Below are 14712 nucleotides of genomic sequence, written 5' to 3' on the forward strand. Positions count from 1 at the left end.
CTTAGCCCCAATCAAATCAGGCTCATGAAGGGATTGGTTGCTTTGTTGCTTTCTCCATTTATCCGTAGTCTGCTTCCTCTCAGCCTCCCATTCCTAAGTCTGCTCCATTCTTTTTTTTGAGACAGAGTCTCTAACTCCAGAAACTTCTTTATAATCACAGAAGTTTTGTGGGGGGGGTGTGTGTGTGTGTGTCTTTTTTTTTTTTTTGAGACAGGATCTCACTCTGTCACCCAGGCTGGAGTGCAATGGCATGATCACGGCTCACTGCAGCCTCGACTTCCTGGTCGAAATGCCCAGCTAATTTCTTAAAGTTTTGTAGAGATGGGGCCCCACTATGTTGCCCAGGCCAGTCTCAAACTCCTGAACTCAAGCAGTCTTCCCACCTCAGCCTCCCAAGGTGTTGGGATTACAGGTGTGAGCCACTGTGCCTGGCCAACAAAATTTTTTTTTTTAAATAAGACTCAACATATATTTATTTAGAATAAGCAAAATTATTCCCAGAAATTAAATAGTTCCTAAATAAAATCATTGAATTAGATTATCTTTAAGGTACCTTCTAGCTTCAAATTTATTGTAATGAGCATTTTAGACTTCTGCTTGATGAAAGCACATCTCTCCAAATGATCAAGTGGGCTGCATGTGGTGGCTCACACCTGTAATCCTAGCACTTTGGGAAGCTGAGGTGGGCAGATTGCTTGAGTCCAGGAGTTTGATCACGACCAGCCTGAGCAACATGGAGAAAGACTGTATCTTCAAAAAATTTAAAAATTAGCCTAGCGTGGTGGTGCACACATGTAGTCCAAGTTACATGGGAGGCTTAGGTGGGAGGACCACTTGAGCCCAGGAGTTCAAGGCTGCAGTGAGCTATGATGGCACCACTGCACCCCAGCCTGGGTGGCAGGGCAAGACTCTGTTTCTAACAAAAAAAAAAAAAAAAAGAAAGAAAAAAGAAAGGAAAGAAAGAAGAAAAGAAAGGGAAAAAACCAGTACGTTGACAGTGGGGAAGCCTGGCACACATTATCTTAAGCAGTTGAACTGAACACCACCTGTAAGCGGGCACATTGGAGAGGCATTCTATCAAGTCAGCCTCTGGTACGCTTGAAAAGTGTGCCAGGCTCATGGAAGCCAAGAAAAGGTTGAGGAACAGTTTCTAACAAAAGAGAAGTGAAGAGCCATGTTCACTAAATGCATTGTGTAATTCTCGACTGCATCCTTTTGCTATAGGGCACGTTATTAAGACAACTGGAGAAACTTGAATAGGCTCTGAGGATTCGAGGGTAACACTGTCAATGTTAATGTCCTGACTTGCATGGTTGTATTGTGGTCTAATAGGAGAATGTTCCTTCATAGTAGGAAAAATCTACACTAAAGTATTCTGGGTGATGGGATATTGGGTCGCCAACGTATCCTCAAACGGTTCAGAAAAGTGCTTTGTACTGTAGCTCATTACTTTGAAAGTTAAAGATGAAGCATTGTTTATAATGAGTCTGAAACCAAACCCAATAAATCCTAAAAGCAAAACCAACATTTTCCCATTATCAAAAAGCTGACAGCAAAATATTGGTTGTAGAGTTTGTACAAGTATAATCTCAGCTTTGTTACCGGATACAAGTATTTACTTAGCCTACTTGACAGACACTTACTAGACACCTAGTTATAGCAAGACAAGGTACGAAAAGGATTTTTAAAAAATGAGTCATGGCCGGGTACAGTGGCTCAGGCCTATAATCCCAGCACTTTGGGAGGCTGAGGCAGTAAGATTGCTTGAGGCCAAGAGTCCGAGGCTGTAGTAAGCTATGATCATGCCGCTGCACAACAGCCTGGGTGACTGCAAAGAGCTCACAACCTGGTTACCTATGCATGACCTCGACCATACTCCCTCCATGTGATTCTAAGAGGTGACAATATGCTAGCAGCCCTCCCTCTCAGCACCTCCTCGGCCTCCGCGTCCACTCTGGCGGTGCTTGAGGAGCCCTTCAGCCCGCCACTGCAGTGTGGGAGCCCATCTCTGGGTTGGATGAGGCCTGGGCCCGCTCCCTCTGCTTGTGGGGAGGTGTGGAGGGAGAGGCGCGGACGGGAACCGGGGCTGCGCGTAGTGCTCACAGGCCAGCACGAATTCCGGGTGGGCACGGGCGCGGGCGCGGGCGCGGGCGCGGGCGCGGGCTCGGGCTCAGTAGTGGGGGCCCTCACTCGGAGCGGCCGGCTGGCGTAGCTGGCCCAGGGCAGTGAGGGGCTTAGCACCCGGGCCAGCAGCTGCGGAGGTTGCGCCAGGTACCCCAGCACTGCCGGCCCGCATGCACCATGCTGGAATTCTTGCTGGGCCTTAGCCACCTCCCCGCGGGGCAGGGCTCAGGACCTGCAGCCCGCCATCTCAGAGCACCCTCCTCCGCTGTGGGCTCCTGAGCCGCCCCGACGGGCGCTGCCCCCTACTCCATGGCGCCCAGTTCCATCCACCGCCCAAGGGCTGAGTGCGGGCTGAGTGCAGGCGCGGCTCGGGACCGGCTGGCAACTCCGCCTGCAGCCCCAAGTACCACACCCACTAGGTGAAGCCAGCTGGACTCCTGAGTACAGTGAGGACGCGGAGAACCTTTATGTCTAGCTAAGGGATCGTAAACGCACCAATCAGCACTCTGCGTCTAGCTCAGGGTTTGTAAATACACCAATCAGTACTCTGTATCTAGCTAACCTAGTGGAGACTTGGAGAACTTTTCTGTCTAGCACTCTGTGTCTAGCGCAGGGATTGTAAACGCACCAATCAGAACTCTGTTGAAATGGACCAATCAACTCTCTGTAAGATGGACCAATCAGCTCTCTGTAAAATGGACCAATCAGCAGGATCTGGGTGGGGCCAGATAAGGTAATAAAAGCAGCCTGCCCGAACCAGCCAGCAACAACGTGGTCAAGTGATCTTTCACTGTGTGGGAGGTGGGTGGGGCGTGGTTTTTTTATTATTATTACTCTAAAGGTTTTTGCAATGAGTCTGTTTGCTGTTCAGTCTTTGGTTCCATGCTGCTTTTATGAGCTGTAGCACTCACCAGGAAGGTCTGTAGGTTTACTGCTGAAGCCAGTGAGACCATGAACGCCCCAAAAAGAAGAAAGTCCAAACACATTAGCAGACTGTAGACATACCGTTTTTAAGAACCGTGACAATCACTGCTAGGGGCTGTGGCTTTCTTCTTGAAGTCAGCGAGACCCAGAACCCACCAATTCCGGACATAATTTTAGTGGACAAAGCGTTTGTTTAAATTTTGCCCTGAAACAACCAACGACAGGAAGGAAAGGAAATTGACTCGGGATTCAGAATTGGCTTAATAGTTCAAAGGACAGCAGACAAGTTCATAGCAAATTGTAGATTTGTAGAACCGTGCTATACATCTGTATATGCTTGATATATTTTACACCTTCGTATATCTACCTTTTGGAGTGGGTGTGTGTGTAGAGAGAGAGATTTTATAAAATCATTCTGGTGACTTCTCTCTTACCTTCACTGTGGAATGATGACACATACATTGGAATTAGGAACTGTTTATTTTATTCTATTTTTTTGAGACAGGGTCTCACTGTGTTGCCCAGGCTGGAGTGTGGTGCTCTGATCTTGGCTCACTGCAACCTTCACCTCCTGAGTTCAAGCAATTCTCCTACCTCAGCCTCCCAGGTAGCTGCAACCACAGGTGTGCACCATCATGCCCAGCTAATTTTTGTGTTTTTGGGAGAGAGGAAACTTCACCATGTTGACCAAGCTGGTCTGGAACTCCTGGTCTCAAGTGATCCACCCACCTCGGTCTCCCAAAGTGCTGGGATAACAGATGTGAGCCACCACACCCAGCCAGAACAGTTTAATAGCAATGGTCACTTCAAAAATTTCAGTTGTCCCGTGTGCTATTGAGCAAGGTGAATTACACTTCAAAGAAGAATGTGGGTTTCCTCAAATAGCCTTTTGCTAATCAGCAACTCGGCAAGGCATGTCCATTGCTCATTCAACTGAGCTTTTGTTTACACTTGTGAAAGCCAAGTCTAGATGCTAGCAGATCCCCAAAGATGTCCAAAAGCCCCAATGTACATTTCCTCCCTCACCAAAGTCATATATTAGGCGTAGCAATATAATTCTTATTAATATTAAATTAGTGTGCATAAAACAGAAACCCCTAAGGAGGTTTTCAGCTTAAATGTGCAGGAAGAAATCATTTTTCATTTTTGAGTTTAGACTTTAACAAGACGTGTATGTGACTTACTTATGGTTGCATAACCCGGATCTTAAGGGACAATCATTCATGTGATTGGCTAAAGTGAGTCTTCCTTTCATTTTGGTAAAACCACATTCTTATTTATGTGTTTATTTTGTACTCTATGTCAGTGGTCATGAGTTCTTTAACTTTATGTATTTGTTTAATAAATGTCTCTAAGGGTTTACTGCCTAGCATTAAAGGAGGCACTGAGATCCATCAATTGATAAGATTGCCAGGGTCCCAACCCTGAAAGAGCGTCCGTCTGTCCTGCATATAATAACCTTGATGTTGGACTGCGAGACCATATGCAAATATGGGGAAACTTGGGAGTTTCCCCCAAACAAATTATGGCATGAAATAGTGAAAATTTTATTGAAGACCATGGAAGTTGATACTGATAAACACTTGCCCTGGGTTGGTTACAACCATCTTTTATTTTCTTTTCCTTTATTTTCTTTTTCTTTTCTTTTCTTTCTTTCTTTCTTTTTTTTTTTTTTTTGACGAAGTCTTGCTCTGTTGCCCGGCTGGAGTGCAGTGGTGTGATCTCGGCTCACTTCAACCTCTGCCTCCCAGGTTCAAGTGATTCTCCTGCCTCAGCCTCCTGAGTAGCTGGGATTACAGGCGTGTGCCACCATGCCCAGCTAACTTTTTTTGTATTTTAGTAGACATGGGGTTTCATCATGTTGGCCAGGCTGGTCTCGATCTCCTGAGCTCGTGATCCGCCTGTCTCGGCCTCCCAAAGTGTTGGGATTACAGGCGTGAGCCAACGCACTTGGCCTATCTTTTCTAGAAGACCAGAGTGGATAGCCTTTTGAGAGCTTTTGAAATTCTGTTTTGTTGTTGTTGTTAAACGTACGTGCGACATAAAAATTTTGCATGTGCTTCACATAATGATCACCCTTGTTGACCAATTATGTGGTTTGTTTTCTCCAGAAATCAGGGTGGATTTTCCCCATTCCATCCATGTTCTTCCATTTGGTTTCCTTGACACTGAAGGGAAATGTCTATCAGACACTTGATTCAGACAGAATTCAAGTGAGACTGAGGTTAGAGAACATAGGAAGAAAGGGAAGCGAATTACCTGGCCCATGTGGGGTTTGGCTTCATGTGAATATGTACAGACTAATAGAACCAGGAGGGAACCATCCATATCAATCCTGGGAGGCGGCAAGTTTAAGGGAGAGAACCTGGGATTTGCCATCACACTGGCCAATTACATGTGGTCTTGGGCAAGTTAGTTGAACTCTGTGAATCTTACCTGTGAAATGTGGGTAGTACTACCTATCATATAGTGTTGATATGAGAATTAAAATGAGAGGCGGGGCACGGTGGCTCACACCTGTAATCTCAGCACTTTGGGAGGCCAAGGCAGGTGGATCACTTGGGGTCAGGGGTTCGAGACCAGCCTGGCCAACATGGCGAAACCCATTAAAAATGCAAAAATTAGGTAGGTGTGGTGGCAGGTGCCTGTAATCCCAGCTACTAGAAAGGCTGAGGCAGGAGAATCCCTTGAACTCAGGAGGCGGACGTTGTAGTGAGCCGAGATTGTGCTACTGCACTCCAGCCTGGTCTACAGAGTGAGAGTCTATCTCAAAAAAAAAAAAAGGTAATTCGAATTAGTGCTGCAGGTTTGTGTATAAAGGGCCTTAGTATGCACAGAAATAACTTAAGATGACTTCTGTGTGTCAGTCTACCTAAGGTGGGTGTGTTCTGAATTACTCCATTTTCTTACATGTTAATATAGTTAATAATGGTTATTCAGTTGTTGCATTAGTAAGGACAAGCTAGGTTATACTGAAGTAAAAAGCAGCCCCTAAATCTCAGTGGCTTTCCAAGAAACAAACAAAAAATTCACTGTTATTACCATTTTTTAGTTAAGCAACAGCCCCACGTGACTTTTTAAGGAAGCTCGCCTCCTTAGGATGGTTCAGCAAAGCGCTTCTTTATCAAAAAAGGCTTCCATGATGCTGAGGCAAAAGAGAGGGTTGTGTAACTGAGCACTGCAGTTAGGTGCTTTGACTCAGATATGAAATGCCATTTCCACTCACATTTCACTGGTAAAAGCAAAACATATGGCTGGGCCTAAACTCAGGGAGCTGACGAAATGTAATCCCTTGTGTTTCCAAAAACAGAACTGGAAATATCGACAAACAGCATTGAAGGCTCCTGGACTACCACAGTAGGTGATCTCTAGTGAAGAAGGTGAGGCAAGGACTAAAAGTTATTAGAATTCTAAAATTCTCAAGCTGCATAAATACTTTAGTGGCCACTCTAGTTATTTCTGAAACTGATACTCTGTTTTAAAATTACAAAGTTGCTGCTTATACATTGCAACTGGTATCCTTTCTATCCCAGTTTTCATCTTTTCTGCACTTCTGTGACTCAGAAAAGTGACAACGAATTGCACCAAGCACATAGGTAAGTGCTTACAACTCATTTGCTGGTTGATTAACGCCATCACAAAGAGCTCGTGTTGGTAAAGGCAACCGACTGATACATTGTATTTCATGTCCAAAGTCACAAGGCAGTGAGAGAGCCAGAAAGAGACTTTCATGCTTACTGCCATTAGCCACAAGAGTACTTTTATTACTTCCTTGAGAAAAGTTGGCCCCAGAAGAGTTATTCATGTTTGTTGGCAGTTTCCAAAGGTGATTACTGCTTTTAGCCTTGGACTATACTCATGCACAGAATATGAGAGGCAGTAATGGTGCAAAACAATGTCAGACACCATTAAAGAAAATATCGCAACTGCAGGACACTTCACAGTGTCTGCCCAAAGAGAGAGAGAGCACAAAGCTACCACACATCTTTCAAAACTGCTCACATGTTACCTTCTCTGTAAAAGTTATTGCTAATCCCCAACAACAATTAATGGTTTCTATAGCTTTGTGTATGTTCTTGTGCTTAATAGTCAAATTTATATTAATAGCATGTCTATCTTCTTTACTGGATTTTGACCTCCCTGAAGAAGCAGATCTGGTATTATGCAGCCTTCTTACCCCTAACACCTAACTGAGAGACTTCTCAGGGAAAAGGACAAAATAAATCTTTGCTGAATTGAATAGAAGCCCTGCATTCACTTTAAACTGTAGTACTTGTCTCACCTCTTTGCTGTGTTTTAAAATTACAAACCAATATCTGTATGCAAAGAAGGAAGATGGACAGGCTGTGTTTGTAGTCTCAGTCCAATGCACGTATCCTGCCAAGAGAGAAAATTTGATTCCATTTTGGAGCTGAGGCCTCAGGTCCAATTTAATTTGATCCCCATATGACCAGGCTGATTAATCGTCAGGTCTAGCCTTTCTTCACAGTAAACCTCAATCCCTCGTAATTTGCCATGAAACTGGAGGGAGTTGGCTGTTTCAGGCATGAATAGCATAGTTCTTGTTCAAACCTCCCCAGGCCTTATTTAGGCAAGGTGGGGACGGGCTGGCTGCCCTGCAGAGGAGCAGGTGTAATGAGGATTAGGTCACATGGTGGGAAGGGGGCTCAGTGGGCAGGCAGCTGGTGAAATCCCAGGTGTGTGAGAGTTGGCAGGGGCACAAAGAGAGGGGAGCTGCAAACAGCTCAAAGTCCCTGGCTGTGCAGCTGCTTGTTTGGCACTTGCCTAGGACCCACCTGTAGTGTTGATGGGCACAACCCACTCCTAGGAGCAAGGAAACATGAAAGGTCTTCTGTTAGCTGCAGGGGCCCCGCCCCTTCAAGGGAAGACTGGAGGGCCCAAGCATGCCCACGGGCTACTGGGCAACCAGCTCCCTGCACTTTGCAATGCTTAAGACAGGGCAGGGCTGGTTATTCTTTTTCACAAGACAGTACTTGGGGGACTAAGACAAAAATACATATTATCGTTCCATTCAGAGGCCTATTCCCAAGTATACCTAGAAAATAAGTGAAAGACAAAAACAAAACCCTGAGTTGGAGAGTAAGTCAACAGGCAGAGATACTCAAAGAAAAAACAAAAAAACAGGCTCAAGGCCAAGAGGCAAAAATAAAAGATGATCCCTTCTCCTGGGCTGTGGGTGGAGAGCTCGTGTAAACAAACTCAGCATAACAAGCCTTTCTTAATCTGTTTCTGTCCCTCTGCTAATCACTTCTGTGGTTTTTGCAAGACAGAATCTAGTCTCAGTGCTGAGGCTAGTGTTACAGATTTAGTGGACGTGAATTATGGAACTTCTCTTGATCTCCAAGGACAAAAGAAAACTGCTGGCCACAAATCCAAACAACTGTTGTTCATGCAGGTGGAACAGCAATCTCCTTCAAGTGTACAGGCTGGAAAAGAGTCCAGATCTCTTATCTTCATACTAAGGCCAACCTCCAGAAAAATTATGAAGCAGGTTAAAGCCATTCTTGACTACTTACTGCTCTAATGTGGCTTCTCCCATCTCTGCTTTTAAGTACAAATAGTAGAACCTGCTGATTTGCTTACATGTGGCATCAATCCCCCCCGTTCTTCCCACTAACAGAGTCCCAGTCCGGGGGCAAGAGAACAATGACAATGTGCACAGTTAACACATCCTCTCCTATCCAGACTCTGTGCATCTGGGCATGGCTATGTGACTTTTACTCTCAGGGAGACGTAAGCAGAGGATTCTGGGAAAGATTTCTTGATATAGGCAGCACCCTGAATTTTCCCTTTTTTTCTAGCTGGAATGCAGATGAGGTATCTAAAATACATCTTCCGGCTGACCATGGTGGCTCATGCCTGTAATCCCAGCACTTTGGGAGGCCGAGGTGGGCGGATCACCTGAGGTAGGGGGTTCGAGACCAGCCTGGCTAACATGGTGAAACCCTGTCTCTACTAAAAATGCAAAACTTAGCCGGGCATGGTGGTATGCTCCTGCAATCCCAGCTACTCGGGAGGCTGAGGCAGGAGAATCACTTGAACCCGGGAGACAGAGGTTGCATTGAGCTGAGATCAGGCCACTGCATGCCAGCCTGGGTGACACAGTGAGACTCCTTCTTAAAAAAAAAAAAAAAAACAAACAAATAAATAAAATAAAATACATGTTGCTTCCAGAGATGAAAGCCATATGTTCAAGATGGCAAAGCAGGGAAGCAGAAAGAGCCTGGATGCTCATTGGCATTGCTGGTACTATGGTGCTAGCCCTGACTGCCTAACCCCCGATCTTTTGCTCTGGAGGATAACCCTGTAGCTCTCAAACTGGAGTGGGCACATGAATCACCTGGGGGTCTCATAGAACCACAGATTCATGGGCCCTTCTTGAGAGTGTCTGATTCCAAAGGTCTGAGGTGGGGTCCTGAGCCTTGTATTCCTAACAAATTTCCAGAGGATGCTGCTGCCACTGGTTGGAGACCACGCTTTGAGAACCACTTGTATAACCGAATAGCCACTTGTTGAAGCCACTGTTACTTGGGTTTTCATACACTCACAGTGGAATTCTGTCCCAAATGATACACTGCCCTCTAAACCCTCAAGAGCTATACACTCCCAGAAAAGGGCTGAAAACTCATTTAACCACAAGGCATAAATACGCAATGAGGCTTACGATCTATTTGGATTCTGATCAGAGAGGAATCATTAAGTCAAAGAAAATAATTTCTGCTTTTAACTTGGAGGCATCATTGGAGTCAAATGGAGAAGACACGCAGGACAGAGGAGCTTACCCAGAACTTCTGATATCATACCACAGACGCATCACCTCTTCGACAACTAACGAGGGGATTTCTTCTGGCTCTCTTTCTCTCTTCCTAACAATGGAACCTGGGGCAAATTCTTTAACCCCTCTGAACCTCAGTTTTCTCATTTGTACAATTGGAATGATAAGACTTATCACATGGGTTTGCTGTAAGGTATAAGGGATGTCAGGGAGTGAGGCAACCTGAGCATCCATCACTGGGAGAGTAAAATGCATGGGTGAATGCCACAGAGTGTTAGGCAGTGATTGGCCACAAAAGGGTAGAAGCGCAAATAGCAACATGGATGGAGGCTAAAAACACAGTGCTTATTGAAAAAAGATATAGAATCAATCATGTTATGAAATAATTAAACAGTGGATGCATACCAAAAAAAATGCAGTATGCACAATATTCACAAAGATATATTAAAATATATTAGAATGATTATCTGTGAGGCAAAGGGAATGAAAGCAGGATATGGATATATACCTTTTTTTGAAAAAAAAATGAATGAGTGTCCATCAGATTGACAAAAATCAAAGTGTCTGACAACATCAAATTTAAATGAAAACATGGAGGAGAAGGAGCTGCTGTATTCTGTTGATAGGAGAGTAATTTGGTACAAGCCTGTGATACAGACCGCCAATTGTTCCCACTGCCCATTTTCCCTTCTTCTAGAAAGTGAAGCCCTGATTCTTTAACTGGCCACGTGGCTGCTTGATATGAGCACCATTCTGGATTGAATAACTCCAATTCCCAGCCTCCTTTGAAGCTAGGTGTGGGCATGTGAATAAGTTGTGGCCAATGGTCTATGATTAGAAGTGTCATTTGAAATTTCCAAGGAGTATCCTTAAATGGAGGGATCTCAGTAAATGGCTGGAAACAAAGGGGGGTGTCAGAGAGAGATGGAAATGATCCACAATGTCTAAAATCTCCCCTTTAGCTGACCCATCCCAAAATAGGGCAGCAAGTGACCCAAAATGTTTACGCTTTCCTTGAAGAAAGAAAAATGACAGCCCTGGAATATATAAAATGATCACACGGTGTATAACTTGGCATTAGAATCAATACATCCTAAGAGGAGAAAACTGTTCAACGGGGACAGCCATAAACAAATGTAAAGTGGAGAGATCTGAAGCTTAAGCACGGTGGTAAAAGAAGTTGTTATAATTACTTCCTAAAACTCCGCTTTAGCCTGGAGATATGTTAACAAAAATAGTGCTGTTTATGCACTATTCCACATATACATTAACAGATATCTCAGAACTTTTTTCTGATTTTTTTTGCTTATTGGGTGATCTCTTAAAGAAAAAGATTATGGGCCATGCATGGTGGCTTATGCTTGTAATTCCAGCACTTTGGGAGGCCGAGGCTGGTGGATCACCTGAAGTCAGGAGTTTGAGACCAGCCTGGCCAACATGGTGAAACCCGTCTCTACTAAAAACACAAAAATTTGTTAGGCATAGTGGCGGGTGCCTGTAATCCCAGCTACTCAGGAGGCTGAGGCAGGAGAATCGCTTGAACCCAGGAACGGAGTTTGCGGTGAGCCGAGATCACGCCATTGCACTCCAGCCTGGGCGACAAGAACAAAGCTCTGTCTCAAACAAAAAACCAACCAACCAACCAAACAAGATTATGAATTAAATTTGTTAATATTTTTCTTTCCTAAAAAAGAAGATACTATGGTTTTTAGTCAGCTGACTTTTTTCAATAACAGTTTGTCTACCACTAAAAACCAGAGCCCCACATCTGTTCCTAATAAAAATCTATAATCAGCAATGCCCATTGCCTTTCAAAACTTATTTTCTTCATCCCTAAACTATGCACAGACCTGGCCAAAGCTTGTTTCTGTTGTCACCAAGATATAATGGCATTGCATTTATTCCAGGATGAATAAATCAGCAGCGATTCCAAGTAGAATCTGTGTCAGCCACTGAAGCTATTGAAAATTTGAGCCTTAACTACAGACTGACATTTTCATGTGTTAAAATGCTGAAGTATGCCCGTTTTCTGTGTTTGGGTTTATAACATTCAAACCTTTGTGATACTTTGTTTCAGGTCACAAGGCTTTAAAGATATTTGATAATAGAAGCAGTTCACATTTTCAGTAAAAACAGATTCTGGAAGCAGCAACCTTATGACACCAAATCTTTACACAAGAAACATTTATTTCTAAAAGCTGTGGACTTTGAATTGAACCTGGAAGCTGCAGACCAGGCCACTACCTAGCCAAGGGCTTAAACTGGAACTGGCCTGCAGCCTGCAGGTTCCTGGAGAAGGGGTTTAGAACTGGTCTGCAGTCTCAATGACAGGCTGTCTTGTTACTGGGTGAGAACCAGCCGGAGCTGTTTAGAAACAGCCTTTATGAAAGCACAGTATATAATTCTGGGTGAAAGTTTAGGAACACTTTTCCTGGCAGTGACAAACCCTGCATATTTTTCTTTTTCTTCCTCTGAGAACAGTGGATCCTTAATGTTTTCTCAGCTTTGAGCCATTTTCAAAGAGAAGCACACTGTGGAAGCTTCAGCAAACTTGTTTGTCCTAAAGCTACAGCAAGGCAGGATAAGTGTGCAAAGCAATGTGCAAAGGACCAGGAGGCTCAGCGTGCAGGGTGCCCGGTGAAGCAGGTTGCAGGGAGGAGCGGCCTCAAGACCTCTTACCCTTACAGACAGCTACGTGTAGCTCACTGCTCAGGAATTAGAGCAGGAACTACTCTCTCGTGATTCTAAGGTGGGCACCAAACATTGGTCACTTCCCGCAACAGTATCTCCTACTTCTATTGCTTACATCTAATAGGCATCTTCAAGCTACAATCAAATCATTAAAGGATGCTGAACACAACACACTTGCTTTGGAAGGCGGGGGATTATTTTGTTAAGATTCATGTTTTTCCAATCCGAGAGTGTCACAAATGGAGGGTTTATGAGGGTGTGGGGAGGGGACTAAAATGGATGGAAGGAATATGGAAAGGTCATAATTTGGAATCTTAAGAGTAAAGCAGGGTAGGGTGTGGTGGCTCATGCCTATAATCCCAGCACTTTGGGAGGCCAAGGTGAGCAGATCACCTGAAGTCAGGAGTTCAAGACCAGCCTGGCCAATATATAGTGAAACCTTGTCTCTACTAAAAAAAAGACAAAAATTTGCTGGGTGTGGTGGTGCACACCTGTAGTCCCAGCTACTTCGGAAGCTGAGGCAGGAGAATTGCTTGAACCCAGGAGGCGGAGGTTGTAGTGAGCCGAGATCGCGTCACTGCACTCGAGCCTAGGCAACAGAGTGAGACTCCATCTCAAAAAAAAAAAAAAAAAAAAAAAAAAGCAAAGAAGGATGACTTTAGGATAATGTTTTTCTCTACCAGGAAATTCTTGATTTGTGATATACAAGAAAAATACTGATTTTCCAAGAGGGAAGTGACCTTAAATCCAGTAGGGGTGTGCTGGTGTATGCTCCATCAGTGAGCTTATGTATAAAGAAAGAAAGAAGTGGGTTTATACACAGAAATCTATAGCAGATTTTCCTAGAAAGCCCTGAGAGAATTGGTGTTGTATTCCCAGAAGGCAATTCTTACTCTCCCAAAGAGTTAGTAAGGGGTGAATAAGAATTGCCTCCTGATAAACGGTGAGTGAACTTAGGAGCCAGAAACCAAGAATGGAGTAGCACTCTAAGGGATCCTCTAAATAGAATGAGAATGAATTGCAAGGTGTCCTATAAGGTCAGAGACTGGGAACTTCTGGCACATGGGTGACAACTCCAGAAATATCTGTGTTGGGTCCTGGAGTCAAAGGGTATTATTTTGCATGACACCTGGAAGGAGAAGGGGAAGAGGGGAGCAATAAGAGAATGCAAGTTCTCTACTCTCCCACCAGCCCAAGGGTTTGCCTATAAACTGTGTAATTGTAAAGTGCGGGCCCAGACCCAAAAGCAGTTGTGGTCACCTAAAGACTTTGTGAGTCCAAGTGAAACGAGAAAAGTTCCCTTGTCCCCATCTCGGGGGTGTGATGGGGCTGTGGCTCAGGTGCTCGACTGCTCAAAACCCCTAGGGGAGCAGGCAGACAGGCAGGTCGTGGGGATTGTGGGCTCTGACCCCATGGCAGTGTCTAGGGGTGAATGTTTACAGCTCTTGAAGCTCCAGTGGGCGTGTGTTACAGGGTGCTCTTTTAAATTTGCCGTCTGTAGGCGGCTTGTGTTAATCAGCTCAATTACACCTTCTGCCTTACAGCAAGGAAAGAGGGTTTTCTGTATCCCTGGGTTCTTGCCTTGGTGTACCAGAAAAATCGGATCACACGTGAGCTTGGAGAATAAGTGCAAGGTTTTTGTTTGTTTGTTTGTTTGTTTTTTGAGACGGAGTGTCTCGCTCTGTCGCCCAGGCTGGAGTGCAGTGGTGCGATCTCGGCTCACTGCGACCTTCACCTCCCATGTTCAAGCGATTCTCCTGCCTCAGCCTCCTGAGTAGCTGGGTCTACAGGCGTGCATCACCACGCCCAGCTAATTTGTGTATTTTTAGTAGAGACGGGGTTTCGCCATGTTGGCCAGGATGGTCTCGATTTCTTGACCTTGTGGTGCGCCTGCCTCGGCCTCCCAAAGTGCTGGGATTACAGGCGTGAGCCACCGCGCTGGGCTGAGAGCAAGGTTTTACTGAGCGGTGGAAGTAGCTCTCTGCAGATGGATGGGGGAGCCAGAAGGGGTGTGGAGTGAGAAGGTGGTTTTCCCGTGGAGTTGGGCCGCCCAGTGGCCGGGCTCTCCTCTGACTGCCCTGGGCTGAACTTTGCGGGCGATGACATGCGGGCGTCTGCTGGTGTCTGTCAGTGTGTTCTTCTGCCGGTGTCTTCCTCTGCTGGTGTGTTCCTCTTAA

General features: G+C 45.0%; 1 long non-coding RNA gene across 3 annotated transcripts in view; it reads left to right on the plus strand.

Moving 5' to 3' along the window:
* The window catches only part of LOC105482519 (uncharacterized), a 39729-nt gene that overhangs the window by 17093 nt on the left and 7924 nt on the right, over positions 1-14712 (plus strand). For all 3 annotated transcript variants that reach the window (XR_011624001.1, XR_011623999.1, XR_011624000.1), the window contains one exon: positions 6359-6428. This is a non-coding gene — a long non-coding RNA (uncharacterized lncRNA). The remainder of the gene's footprint in view (positions 1-6358; positions 6429-14712) is intronic.

Source organism: Macaca nemestrina, chromosome 5 (assembly GCF_043159975.1).
Source record: "Macaca nemestrina isolate mMacNem1 chromosome 5, mMacNem.hap1, whole genome shotgun sequence".
Lineage (NCBI taxonomy): Eukaryota > Metazoa > Chordata > Mammalia > Primates > Cercopithecidae > Macaca > Macaca nemestrina.